A 14785-nucleotide genomic window follows, 5' to 3' on the forward strand; every position below is an offset into this window, starting at 1 on the left:
CACATTCTTTCGCATGCGGCATGATCACTAAGTGTTAAATCTGTTGGGAGCGACTAGGTCAGGGGTTGCCAAGCTGGTGCTATTGGGCCCTTGAGCAAGGCCCTTAACCCCTTGGTGCTCCAGGGGTGCGTATCATGGCTGCCCCTGCGCTCTGACCCCAGAAAGAAGAAAATAAGTTCACTCTGCTGTAGATTATATGTGACAAATAAAGGCTATTCTATTCTATTTCTATTCTAAATTTGTAAGTGAAGTTCCAGTAGTTTTCTCACAGAAACACAGAGCATATGGATGTGATCGCCGGTGGACTTCGCGTCAGAATAGAAATTTTTTTTAAATTCTTCAAGTTCCAGACGAATTGCACGCTTTTTGGTCAAAATAGATCGTTTCCAAACCCACATCCGTGTTACTAACAAAGCATCTGGACTTCTCATCACATATCATCTTTCTGATTTCCTATCCTTGAATCAACAAATGAGCAACTGTACAATCATCTCCCTTCAGCCCTGACTGCAGCCATGTTTCCCTGCCAAAAGGGCCAAAAGTCCAAAACTATGTGGGAGAAAAACAAAGCTGGAAAAGGCTCTGCACTGCATTCTCATTCTCAGCTGGCTGGAACAGGAAAAAGCTTTCCCTCTCAGCCAGATGGAATGCGATGTGCGTAACCGCGCTGCCAATTGGCCGGCGGGAGTCAGCTGACTAGTGGAAAGATCGCAGTGAGGAAAGGGAAAGGGTTGTGAGTATCACATCAGAGGGTGAGGGGTTTACGGTCATAGTGAGTAATGTGATGATTGATCTGCTCTCTATGGGAAAACTCGATCCCACACAGAGTGTGTGTTTAATTTGATCGGCAGAGCAGCACCGCGGTATCACGCTGCGCTGGCTGACACTTCCTCCGAGCTGAACACACACTGTTTTCTTAATGGCCTTCCTGACTGATCAAGATACTTTCACCAAGGGTGCCTGGTGCATGGCCAAATGACCGTCTGTTTACACACCTTGGCTGTACACTTAGACAGTAAGAGGCACTGGCGATGACTTCCTGCCTGTGTGTGTGTGTGTGTGTGTGTGTGTGTGTGTGTCTGGCCCGCCATGTATATGTGTGACCTGTAATTCCAGAGCGCCATCTCCCAGGGTGGCCACTACAAAGCAGACCAAACACCATATGGCAACAAGATTACTTGCGCTCCTCTTCAGCGCTGGTGTCAGCACAAACAAACAAACAAACAAAGTCACCTCAGAAGTGCTTGGGGAACGAGTGAGAGGGTATAAAGAGGCCTCAGAGGAATAGAGCTCAAGCAGGCGTGCGATTAAATCCTTTCCTGAGTATTGCACACAGTATACAGAGGAACGTTGTTTTCGAGGAGAGCTGAGGGCATACTTTCAGCAGGTCATTGCCGACCTCCAAGCTTGTCACGGCCCATATGACAGAGTTTATGAGCGAAGGGATTGTTCACGGGGGAAAGCGTGGCGCCAGTAGGTCATTTATAAGTCAACAATCCTCGACCCTAAACTCGTTCCTTTTGTATGCGTCGTTCCTTAGATATAAATCACATTTTTGTCCTTCTTTACTGTCGTTCTCTTGTATTTCTGAAAAATCCATTATGCAGCAACTGTTGTATTCAATCTACCTTCTCGCCACTCAGTAATCACTAATACACACCTGAGCCATTTGTTTGAGCCCCAAAATGAAACTGAAATAATAATAATAATTTAAAAAAAAGAATTACAAGAGATTATTTTGTGTGGGATTTTTTTTTTTTTTTACAATATGTTTTTCATCTCATTTGCATATAATTTCACTCCACTTCCATCTTAAGAAAACTGCAGCCTGATCGGTACTATTTTATTTGTATAGCGATCAAAAACGAGAGAAAGAATGTTCAGTACGTTATTGTAAGGAAGAGACCCGGGGATGAGGACTGGAAAGCAGGTTTTATTAACAGCAGCAGTCTAAATAAATCTACAGTATCAGGATGAAGAAATGAATCATCTTCTGAATAAAGGGTGAGATAATGAACTATTTCCGCCTTTGGAAAGCGTCCTTACTTCCTGTCCAGTGTGCTTTTCCTGCACCAATTTTATCCGTGATCCTCCGACGATTTCGGCTCATCAATCTGAAATTCGAGAAGAGCGCTACAAGATCTATCAAAAGAATTGGTGGGAATTGGTCATGTTTTACAGCTTCAAGACATAAAGGCCTGGAGTACAGTAACTGGAGCCCTGCATGACTAATGCCATTCCGATGTAGTGCACTGGATGACTCAGGCCGATTTGAACCCAGCACCTGCCACACTTGAGGAGAAAGGGGGGGGTATGGACATATTGTCATGTATCCGGCTGAACGTTATGGAAGTAATCCAAAACCCACACTGTTGTACAATAGAAGCAAACAAACACTGCCCAGTCTTTTGTTTGCCTCTTTATATGTGAGGAGATGCAGAGCGACTTCAAGTGCAGATCGGGAGCTGCAGATGGCAGCAGCGCAACAGACAGGGTCATTGCATCACAGGAACATGCAGTAGAGAAACTGCATGGCACTAATGTCAAATCCAGACAATGAGGAAGTGTTGATGGTACACATGTAACAATGAACATCCTTGCGAACGCTCTGTTACTGGACATGGCGCAAGAGCCAAAAATAGTTCCCAGTACAGGAGGATAAAGGGGTCAAATAGGAGTTAATCAAACATGGTTTTATGGTCATGGATGTAAAGACGTCCTGTTGGTCCGACAAAACTTCATGACAAGGACATCAATTCTAGTCAAAAAGCAGGACTTCAACCAAAACCACTGCAGTCCGGCGGCAGTGGCCCAGCTGTCACTGTGAGAACGCATTACTGTAATTAGGTAGTGTTCCACTAATCCGCTACAGTCAAAACACTCTGCAGCCGCCGTCTGTGCTCTGCAATTAGGCAGCCTTGCAGACAGAAGTGCAGCGTGTAGACATAACTGCGTCAACGCTTCTCTGTATGCTGCCTCTCGGGGGACTTGCACCAGAACTTTCAACTCTGCCCAAACACTTTGATATGACCAGAAACAGCTGCTCCTGATATCAGATAGGAGTCTTAAATCTAATATCAATCAATGGCCTGATAATGATGCGCATTGTATCGTGAGGTCTCACGATTTCATAACAAGAAGGTTGTGAGAAAAACTTTTAACACAACACTCAAAAGCATGCAGACAGCTGCAAACCTTTTAGGCTTTATGTTTCCTCAAGAAGCTCACATTGAATGAATGTATACACTCTGGGCTGGGAAGAATTCAGCCCTAGTATTTTTATTTATTTATTATTTTATATGACCAATGTTGATATTGACACAAAAGTATAATACATTTAAACAGCAAATCATTACCTCATATTGATTTATTAAAATTTTTTTTTATCTTGAAAAGGGCGTGGCTCTCGCTCTAGGTCATTACTCATGCTAAAGTACTAAACCAAAATACTTTGTCGTCAGTCAAACCGAGCTCTCATTGTATATCGGGAGCATTTTATAAGCTACTGTTACATCCTCCAATTACAGATGCAGGAGCTCTGATGTTGGTGCTTGAGCTTTTTTTTCCTTCTCCACCATGCATCCTCCAATCATCTGCTTTACTGTGTACATTTATTACTTGAAACTTGCGGCTGATTTTGATTCCGGCTACAGCGTCATCACTCGAGAGCTGCTCGGATCTCTAAAGACCTTTAATCCCGAATCTGAATAAAATGTTCTCTTTCTGGAAGCACATCTCCGTGCTCCCCGATGCATTATTTTCAGCTTACCGATGCAGAAAGGTAATCCGTGCTTACAGGTCTGTTCGGGCCTTTAATTCTATACGGAGAGGGGTGGCAACACTGCAGCAATAATACTGATACTCTGTGAGAAAACACACTAAAATATTAATGGCCGGACTTTATGAGTGGCTGTAAATGAGAATCTGAACGTGCTGCACTTTCTCAAGTGTTTGTCGACTCTATTTGAGTACTGCTTCACTCAGCCGAATCTAGTCATCCAGTTCTTTCCTCTCTATTATTCATAAATGCATGGGTACCCAAATAAATAGCCAATTCTCTGATATGATTTATTTCCTTTTCATAGATGATTAGAGTGTTGTTGAAGAAAAAACAAATCATTAGAGTTAATTGTGTAACATTGAAAATGTACTTACTCATTCCTCTTTTGTAACCTTGAAGAATCCAGCTCGAGAACATTGGGTCCGGTGACCGAAAGATGAAGAAATCAATGTATACTCCTTATACCCTGAACATTCAGTACAGTGTCTTAAGTACTTAATTCCCCTCCACTCTCTTTCTCTCTATTTGTCGAGGAGTAACATGCTCCTGGGGTATCAGTGGCCAGTGCTCCTGCCCCTTCCTTCTCTTCGAATCGGCCTGATTCAACCCCGACTCCCTGCCTCTGGATTGAATTCTCTTCAATGGGAGACCACTCTCTGCAGCTAAAGATGGTTCCACATAAACAGCCTGAAGGTCCATTATATTAATGAGCAACTCAAGAAATTTGCGTATGGATTTGAACTGCGATTAATGTCCACAATCTGCTTATGGCTTAGGACTGCGGTTCGCACGAACAGTTCTGCATTTAAGTGCTGCACACCTCAACAATGATGGAACTGTAAGAAATGGAAATTCGGCGCCACCCAGATGAGGATGGATTCCCTTTTTCAGTCTGGTTCCTCTCAATGTTTCGTCCTCATACAAGCTCAGGGGGTTTTTCTTTCCACAATCAAGACTGGTTCACTTATTAGGGATTAACTTATAAGGAACTAAACTTTTCATTTAAACTTCGTAACCTCTATCTCTGCAAAAGCTGCTTCGGCTCAATGTCCTTTTTGTTAAAAGTGCAATATAAATAATTAAGCTGAATTCTACTGAATTGAATGCATGAGCAAGGAGAATATGAAAAACCCTGCAAAGCAATCTCAGTAATCTCAGGACCTCGCATTCCCAATCTTATCAAAGACGTTGTAAATGCAAACAACAGGAATTCCTTTGCTTTTGAATTCTGGCACTGGGAACACACGTGGGTGGATTTCACAGGAAGTCATACACCTGGTTAATTAGAATTTGAAGTGACAAGTTACATGTCTGGTCAATCTTTTCCTCGCCCATTCATTTAACTGCACTTCACAGACAAAAAGTTCCTGTCGCTCCATCTGGAATTTTACGCAGCTAGTAACACTACATTTTATCACAAAGCACAGCTAACGGATAAATAATTCAGTTACATACTGCTATACGTAGATTGATGCTTGAAATGACACCATGTTAGTTTGGTTTGTATATAAAGCTAAACGGAGTCCTGGAGTTACGACTCCAAAATGATTTCATTAAAACAGTTTAGCATGTGACATGAACGGAGTTATCAATCAACTTGCTCGTCATATCTGCGTATCGTCAGTTACTCGTCTTTTCAAAAAACTGTCAGTGTGCTACATTTTTGGACTCATTTTGTACATATGGATAAGGATTACAGGAATTGTCACTCAAAATTACAACCCTGAATTCTGGAAACGTTGGTATGTTTTGTTTTGTTTTTTAATCGAACAAAATAAAAAGTAAAATACTTTCAAATCAGACGAGCCAATATTTTATTCACAATAGAACATAACTGTTTACACTGAGAAATTTGACACTTTTATACACAAAATTTGAAAAAATTGTGACGTTTGAACATTTCTGGCTTTTTTCCAGCCCTTTGTTTTCCTTGTGCCAACTTTTTTGGAGACCTGTAGCAGACATCAGATTTGAAATGAACCCTAATAGGAGAAGCCTAAAGAAGAAGAAGAAGAAACAGATGTTCTATTGTGATCAAAAAAGAATTGGCTCATGTGAAAGTCTTTTAGTTTTCATTTTATTTAATTTTTTTTTTTAAAACATTTCCGGAATTCGGGTTATGCACTAGATGATCTGAGGAAAAAAGGAAAAAAGTTTTAAAAGAAATAAAAAAAAATACAAATAATAAAAAAAAAAAACACCTCAACTTACAAATTACATAGTTTTTCACCTCCATATGTCCATTTGTCAAACAGCGTTTCTGCAGATTTCACCAAGTCAAATGTATAACTTTTATAAGACCATTAACAATTAAATTTAAGACCTATATCACATCAAAAACACACAAATACATTTTAGCAACTGGCCTTAACCAAGCCTTGAATTCATTTATTTCAAACTAAATATTGCTAATCTTGCACTTCCCCAAAGTTCAAAAATAAAATCTGTTATACGTCAGTGATGCAAGCCGAAAGAAACTCGTGCCAATAACAGAAAACTGATTGGCTGTTGCATGTTAGTCTTATTTTTTAGTCGTAATACAGTGAATTATATTTAGGCTAGCGAAAGAAAGAACTGCAACACTACAAGAAACAAACAAACAAAAAAACATTTTGAACATCAGAAAATAAGATCTATTTAAAATTTGAAGGCTTTTTAAAGCCTAAAATTAATTTTATAAATTTTTTTTTAAACCTTTTAAGACCCTGCCAAAACCCTGGTGAAAGTAAGAGGAATAACCATTTGTCTAACTGCATAATCAATGTTATAGATTTTACAAGTGAATATGTCTGTATTTGAATGAATCCAAAACAAATACTTGTCTACAGACATTTAAAAGTAATAAATGCTGTGTCTTGCTTGTGCTTGGAACAGACAGTTTATTTATTTATTTATTTTTTTATCTCTAAGTTCAGGAGACCAGCCCGAGTTCCTGAGCCGGAATTCCAACGTTGAGGGAACGTTTTCTTTTTTTTCTTTCCCAAGTCAAAAGGCCGAAATTATGTCTAATGCATCATTAAATTATGAGCGAGAAAGAAAAAAAAAGAAATACATGCAAACGAGTGAAAATGTTTTAAAGCTTGTATTATCTGATTACATTGTTTGCAGCTCTTATGGTGTAATTCCTTTTTTTATTTGTATTTTTTTTAATAAAAGCCTTGTATCAAGTGGACATTTATAGGAAGGAAGCAACACTTCCCTTTAACTGCTAAACAAATGGCTGCTGTGGATGATTTCAGAGTGAATCACTGGGAAAACAGTAGCTGCCCTCGAAACAACACTCAGCCATGTGGCCAGTCCTTATACCAACAAATGTACTAAAAGACTGAGAGCCTGTGATTCCCCCCATCCCCCTTCTTAACAGTCCTTAACTGACCTGAAAAAAGCATAACAGTGCTATTCTAAGAGAACGCATGGGTCAATATTAAATATTCATATGGCAATAAGTGCCAAAGCTTTTATAGTGATTTAGGATTTAAGTGTCTATGACAGTGTCCTGCATCCTAAATATTACAGCTATTGAAACGTCTTCCTGAGGGAACGTTATCTGAGGTTGGGTCTGCTCCCGGGTCGATTGATCCTGTCTTTTAAACAAAAAAAGTCGTGCCTTAAAGAGTCCCTTAGTCAAGACTAAAACTTAACATCTTACTACCTTGCTCACTCAGCACAAATATAGGGTCGAATGATGTTTCAGAAATCTGAAATAGTGGCTGCATAGAGAAGGAAAAAAAAATGGAGGCTTGACCTCAGCCTAATAGAATGCTCAGAGTTCATTTTAGTCCTAATTGTTTACAGACAGAGCAGAAGGCGAATAAGCTTAGAAAAAGTCCAAATCTTTGGAGGCCCTTTGTAGATCCCGAATGCTGGTTGTGTGAAGAAGCCCGGCACTGAAGCTGACAGCCGAATAAGAACGAAGCCTAGGAGTCTGGGCTCCACGCGAAACACCTCATGTTGTTTTAATAACAAAGGGACTCGGGTTCACACGTGCCGATGAGCCGACGTGCCGAGGGTTTTTCCCGCTCGTGCAGTAAACGACTCGGTTCATAAACAGAGAGGAATGGCAAATATTTACAGTCGTAAATTATCCTTGTGTTTTAAACAAATTTGCATATTTGTTTAGGAAATGATTGACTTCTATCGGTGAAAGTGCATCTCTGTTTAAAGACTACTGTAATTAACACTAATTCAAATCTCCTGTCTGTGGACTTCACTAGGACACCACAAACACATTACTGTAAAGCAGTGAAGTTGATTTACACTTCTATAACCGTGTATCTACTGACACGTCAAGGAGTCATACGTTGACACTTGCATGGGTGTCTGAGTTCATACTTTCATGCAACGTGTGTTAACGATTGGGGTGTGTGTGTGTGTGTGGGGGGGGTGACATTCAGCAAATGGGGATTGTATAGAAATAGAAAAACAAACAAGAGCAGTCAGCAAAGACAAAAAAAAAAACTAAAGTGTTGCATTTCCCTCTGTGAATAGTAAATAGAATACAAGAATGTAGCTTTGAGTCTTTTTCTTTCGGCTTATTCCATTAGGGGTCGCCACTGCGGATCATCCGTCTCCATACCACCCTGTCCTCTACATCGCTTTCAACCCCACTACCTGCATGTCTTCCCTCACCACCTCCATAAACCTCCTCCTTGGCCTTTCTCTTTTCCTCCTTCCTGGTGGCTCCATCCTCAGCATTCTCCTACCGATATACCCCATGTCCCTCCCTCCGCACATGTCCAAACCATCTCAATCTCCCTCACCTTGTCTCCAAAACGTCCTACATGCGCTGTCCCTCTTATAAACTCATTTCTAATCCTGTCCATCCTCCTCACTCCCAACGAAAACCTGAACATCTTCAGCTCTGCGACCTCCAGCTCCACCTCAATACCACTAAACCATACAACATCGCAGGTCTCACTCTTGCAAATACTCTTCTATCACAAATCACTCCTGCTATCACTCTTCTCCCTCCTGCCTGCACTCTTTTCTTCACTTCTCTAACACACTCTGCATTACTTTGCACTGTTGACCCCTGATACCTGAACTTCTCCACCTTCACCACCTCTTCTCCCTGCAACCACACCATTCCACTGCCCTCCCTCTCATTCACACACATGTACTCGGTCTTTCATTAGAATGTAGTTTTGAGTGCGGGGGAAAAAAAGAATAAAAAAATCACAAGATCAAATTCACAATTTAGGCAATATTCCTAAAAAAAATAAAGCAAGCTATGCTAGTTGCTATATCTTTACTAGGAGTACAAGGAGGATAAGGAAAAAGTCAAGTGAACAATTTTGCAGGATTTAACTGGCCATTACGATGAGTGCTACAGCCCCCCCGAAGCTTTACACATTATATTAGAAAATGCCATTGCATCTTGATTGGCATTCGTAAATGCCTAATACATTGTTTACAGTTTAAGCTCATCTATTTAAACATATAAACCTACAGAAGACGGGTCACAGCACGCCATCGTACTATTTCTAAGAGTGCAAACACACACACGCATCCCTGCCAATCTATAATCGTTTGCATAAATGCCGGCTGATGCGCAGCACCGGAGATACAAAGACGATGCGGTAAGCTTTTAGGAACACCGTGTGCGAGTGTCAGTGTGTGAGTTTACCTCACAAAGCATACATCAACACTGAAATATACATCGAATTACCACCCCATACACCCCCCACACACACTCATCTGTCTTACTATCCTTGAGGGGACCCTTCCTTTGACATTATAATGGATGCAGCTAATTAATGCCATGCATACACAAAAACCTAACAATCTTCTGGTCACTAACCCCCCCAACACACATACGTGCACACAAGCAGTCTGGCACCACTCCTACACAAAGCCTTGCTCATGCTGTTCCTTCCAACAAAGGGAGCACTGATGCTGTGTGGAGCTGGAAAAGCAGTAGGTCGGACACTGATAGAAAGCTCTTTACCTTACACAGAGGGGGCCAGCAGGACATGAACCAAATGGTCAACCTCAAATGCTTGGGTTATACAGATGATTGAAAATGAAAACAGTCATTGAGGCATGTGTGCTGTGTTTCATCTCTCGAGGGCCACACTGTGTTTAGTGTGTATGTGTGCATGCGTGTGTGTGTGTGTGTGTGTGTGTGTGTGAGTGTGTGTGAGAGAGTGTGTAAGAACAGGGTCAGGAAAGTTCCAATACAACAGAAGCCGCTTGTGCTGCACCATTTGCACCTCTTATGCTTCCCATAACACCTCGGCCTCCAGCTGTCTGTACTATAGATGTGAAACAATGCCGCGCCTGTGTCCGATCTCTCCGGAGATCCATGATGACCCTTAGGGCACAGTCAAGCTGGGATTATTGCAATAGTAGCAATTCTTGCAGAGACACGTATTTCGCTGCCATCGTATTTACAATCGCTGAGGACTATTTAACTGAGGTTTGCGTACCAATAGACTTAACCTTAAATGCCACCTCTGAGCCATTGATTTGTGTTATGCATAAAAGACGTGTGTAGAGCATTGAGGATGTGAAGTCAGCACCATGTGGGTCTTCTCTGGCTTTTTTTTTTTTTAAATAAAGACGTTCTTAAAGTGTAGGCCTTTGTGCTCTATTAACCTTTGAGATGAATTTTGATGAGTAAAATCAGTGTTTTTTGCCTTCTGTAGTCTTGTGAAAAATATATTGGGATAATCGGGATTCCAAACAATACCACAAGCCTAACGTTGGCGTCTATGAGCTTGTGTATACATGTATGTACATGCATGAGGAAGAGGAAGGTTAGCTTAACTCTCCCTCCAATTTAGCGTAGATGGCCTGTGTCACATCAAGATTAAAAAAAAAAATTAAATAAATACTATAGCCAATACTTATCCATTGCTATGATAAAAAGCAATCATTTTAATGGCTTGTTGAACACATTTAATGGTGTGCCTCCTTTTGCCATTTCCTTCACCTCACCTCAACTCTACCATCTTCACCATGTTGTGCGAAAATCAGAGGAAATGGTCAAACTAAGCATTGTTCGCTGATGCCGCATTTGAATCCTCCAGATGTTAGAAAGATATGCATGTACGGCACTGCTTGTGCAGCTGCCACATCCACACGAATGCAGAGTCACATCAGCGTATAACCCCGACCTCAACTGTGACTGATGGCATAAACACAGGGAATGGTTATAAAAAACAAACAAAAAACAACAACAAAGGAATGATAATATTATGATGCACATATGTTGGTGGAGATGGTTATAATGGTGAGGACAACCAACAGCATTTCATAAGACAATACATTGCTAGCCAATTGTGTGTGAAAGAACAGTTGAGTCAATGAGATTACAAGATATTGTGATCCGCTGTGCTGTATTGGTTACTCAGAAATCTTGTTAGCCGGCCCCCTTTGCCATATTGTTAGTCCAGCGGTAGCTGTATTACTGCAAAGAAATATGAAAGGAGTGTTCTGAATGAAGTAGATATGGTGCTGAAAGGTTTTCGGTAATCAAACATGGGCAGGGTTCAAAATGTACGAGTACAAGCCAGAATACACAGCAAACACTGACTTACGTAATGCGTTTTCTTTTTTTTCTTTTCTTTTCTTTTTTTTTTTTTACAGCAAATAATACTAAAAGCATTTCCAAGAGCGTCATCATTATCAAACTCCTAAACTCTCAGTACAACTTCTGTATGCATGGGTGTGTGTGTGTGTGTGTGTGTGTGTCCATGCAAGAGAAAAAAGAGAAAGAGAAAGAGAGAGAAAGCAAACATTTAGATCCTGCTCCGATTCAGAGGAATTAGTCACGCCCAGCTTTTCTGTAACTCAATAGCACGCTGGTCTTCCATTACATCTTAACGCTTGAATACCGTTATATCAATTACCAATTCTGACTGAATAATTACGAGCTAGCTGCGTTCACAGCTTACTTATATAGGATTCGATTTCAGGGCTGCATTTGAAATATAAGCTGCCCTTTGATGAGATAGAATAGATGAATTAGACCCAATAACACTGGCTTATTCTAGTGCAATGTGAGCAACTCCCTATTTCCCCACGCATCAAACGTGACCAGTACAATAGGTTCCAAAGTGCCTATGGAAATCTGCCTTAACTTCTATATTCCAAACTAAAAATGCCATTACAGAGAGCTGCTATATTGGTAAAATGATCTTTCCTGAGCAAATTACTAAACTAACTGCATTGAATACACTGAAATGGCATCAAATATCAACTAAAAAGAGCTCCATAGTTTAATACACCAGATGTTAAAGGAGTAGATTTTATTCAAGACTGGACCATACAATCTCACACACACACACACACACACACACACACACACACACACACACACACACACACACACACACACACACACACACACACACACACACACACACACACACACAGAGTGTTGATTTAAAATAAGAAACTACAAGCGATCCTGTGTCACATGACTTTCCATATATCTATATGGAGGTTTTAACAGAAGTGCAGATGTGGAGACACTATGCTGCCTTGGTTTTAGTCAACTTACAGAAGAACAACATGGTGTATCAATATAAGATTATTCACATTGATCGTTTTTCTAAGATGCGGGGGTTCAATACGAGTCAAATACTCAAGTCCTGTTCAAATCATTTACTCAAGTCATATTGGAATTGGTGACTTTTAACATGTAATGGAGTAAGGTCTCTCAGGGACTCTTTATACCTCTGCTATGATGAAGCATTTCTATCTTGACGGAAGCGGTCGCTTTCAAGATGCTGATGTCCTGAAATGAATGCTTTCAGATGCTAGATTGCAGTCAACGGATCTCCAACCTAACGAACACTTATAGGAAAATTTAATAAATCTAAATAATGGTCATCCACAGAAATCAACAAATTACGAAATAAATGAAAGTGTGTTCATCCTTCCAGACAATCAGTTCCAAGAAAGTTCTGGTGGCTTACACCTACAAAGACGGTAGACCATCAATCTCTCACCTGACTGTAGATATGCAAATTATGTTTTGCCCTTGTTTACGACCTCCAGCGCTCCCCTACATAGACTGCAGCCACAGGATGTAAAATATAAGGATGACACCATCTAGTCGAGAAAATAAGAACAAGATTAAATGGCAAGCAAACATAAAAAAAAAGTTTACATAAAGTTTATCATATATTTTGTTATCTTAGTATAGTGTAAAGAATAGCAAATACGGAAAAAAAACAAACAAACAGGTCACTTCGCCCAGAACGATTAGTCGGTGTGAGGGAGTTGGGAAATCGCATACAGCACTTCCCTCTGGCCATATCTTCAAAGAGTAATGACAATCTGGGCTTGAAAGTGCCGATGAAACAATAAAACTCTCAAGTACCAAGACATTCCAGGCAGTAAAAGCTAATCAAGTGTATAAAACTGCATTCCAAGAACAATTCTAAGAACGATGATGCACAGGCAATGAATTCACCTAAAAAAAAAGAAACACACACCCACTGCACACCTCCGGAGGTGGTGATTTTGCACCTGTATATATACAGTACATCTACACACACACACAAGTCCGTCATATTAGATAAACTATATATTTCAGCATCTAAGTGCAAAGAGTGAGTCGTCCTCTTAAATATGCCCCTTGGTATGATCTATGACATACAAAAATGAGGTTTGTACGGAAGGTTATTTTCTAGAAGGTGACGAAGCACATGCGATGTCACGAAAATTGTCCCCATCTAGACGCCTAGATTTCTCTTGATGCTGCATTGTATTCTATTTACTTAACTACACCCAGTGTTGGTTCAACTGCTGCCTGTTTTCTCCTAAGACGAGTCAGTTGCGTTCCCCAATAGCACTTTTACCACTCATAGTTTGTACTATCAAAATCTCTTGTTTTTATTTCTTCTTTGCCTGCACGGTCATCAGAGTAATTCCGGCCAGTCCATATATTCCTGACCTGCTCCAGCCGGTGTGAAATTCGATCCATGGCCCCGAATTCTCCAATGGCATTAGGTGTGTGAGGGCGTGTGGGAACTTCCGTAACGTGTTCTTAAGAAGAATACGCCGGCGAAGATAAGAGCGGCACTGAAGTGCTTTATTGCCCTTTACTGATTGAGAGAGCAGGGGGGAAAGGAAGAGAGATAAACAGGAGTGTGAAAAGAAAGAAAGTGAAAGAGTGCAAGAGGGACATAAAGGGTGTGTGTGTGTGTGTGTGTGTGTTTTTTTTTTTTTTTTTTTTTTTTTTGGGGGGGGGGGGGGGGGGGGTGTCTGTGCATCCAATGAATTGTGGGAGTTCTAATAAATCCCATGACCCATGTGAGAGTGTGTGAGCATGTGTGTGGGAGAGGGGGTGAGAGAGCGATTCCTGGAACTGAAAACTGGCAGCTTGACTGAGGTGCCCCATGCTGTACTATATGGATACCAACCTTACTTAGAAAACTCTAGTTCAGAGTGTTTGTGTGTGATATGAGGGGTGACCCTGGGGTGGGGGGCTAGATGCTGGGGTCGCAGAACCGTATTGATCAACCATATGCCACAAAGTGATGTACTGCCTTCAGAGGACAGTCCTCCAACTTTCAAAGAACGGAGTAAATTCTTTCAAAAAAATGGTCAAAATAAAAAAAACTACACCTTTAACACTCACTTGGTTCTGTATCAGCCTTAAAAATCCTCCTATAATGAGTAACTAAATGCAATAATTCCAAATAAAGCACACCTGCTCTCGTTTCCTGTGTCCGGGTTAAATGTGGGTTAATAAACACAATTCCGTAATTTCATATTCATGATTACTGGCTTTATCATTCCTAAGTTGAACCAGGAGTGGTACAACCCACGAGAGCACACCATCCCTGCATTGTAACTAATTAGGTGAGTGGTACAAAAGAGGATCAGTATATGGCAGTGTTCAGTAGCTCGGAATCACAGGTATAAGGTTTAAAATGTGTCACACCATGCACAACAACTCACCCCCGGGTCATATCAAACACGAAATGCTTCAAAGGTGAAGTATTTACCACTAAACTAGCATGCCCTAGTGTTTTATTCCTTGTATGC

General features: G+C 40.8%; 1 long non-coding RNA gene across 1 annotated transcript in view; it reads right to left on the reverse strand.

The window, feature by feature from the left end:
• Positions 1 to 14785, reverse strand: part of LOC310726390 — a 106898-nt gene that overhangs the window by 8485 nt on the left and 83628 nt on the right. Inside the window, exon 8 of the long non-coding RNA XR_014533713.1 lies at positions 12739 to 12841. This is a non-coding gene — a long non-coding RNA (uncharacterized lncRNA). The remainder of the gene's footprint in view (positions 1 to 12738; positions 12842 to 14785) is intronic.

This window comes from Silurus aristotelis, assembly GCF_946808225.1.
Source record: "Silurus aristotelis genome assembly, chromosome: 5".
Lineage (NCBI taxonomy): Eukaryota > Metazoa > Chordata > Actinopteri > Siluriformes > Siluridae > Silurus > Silurus aristotelis.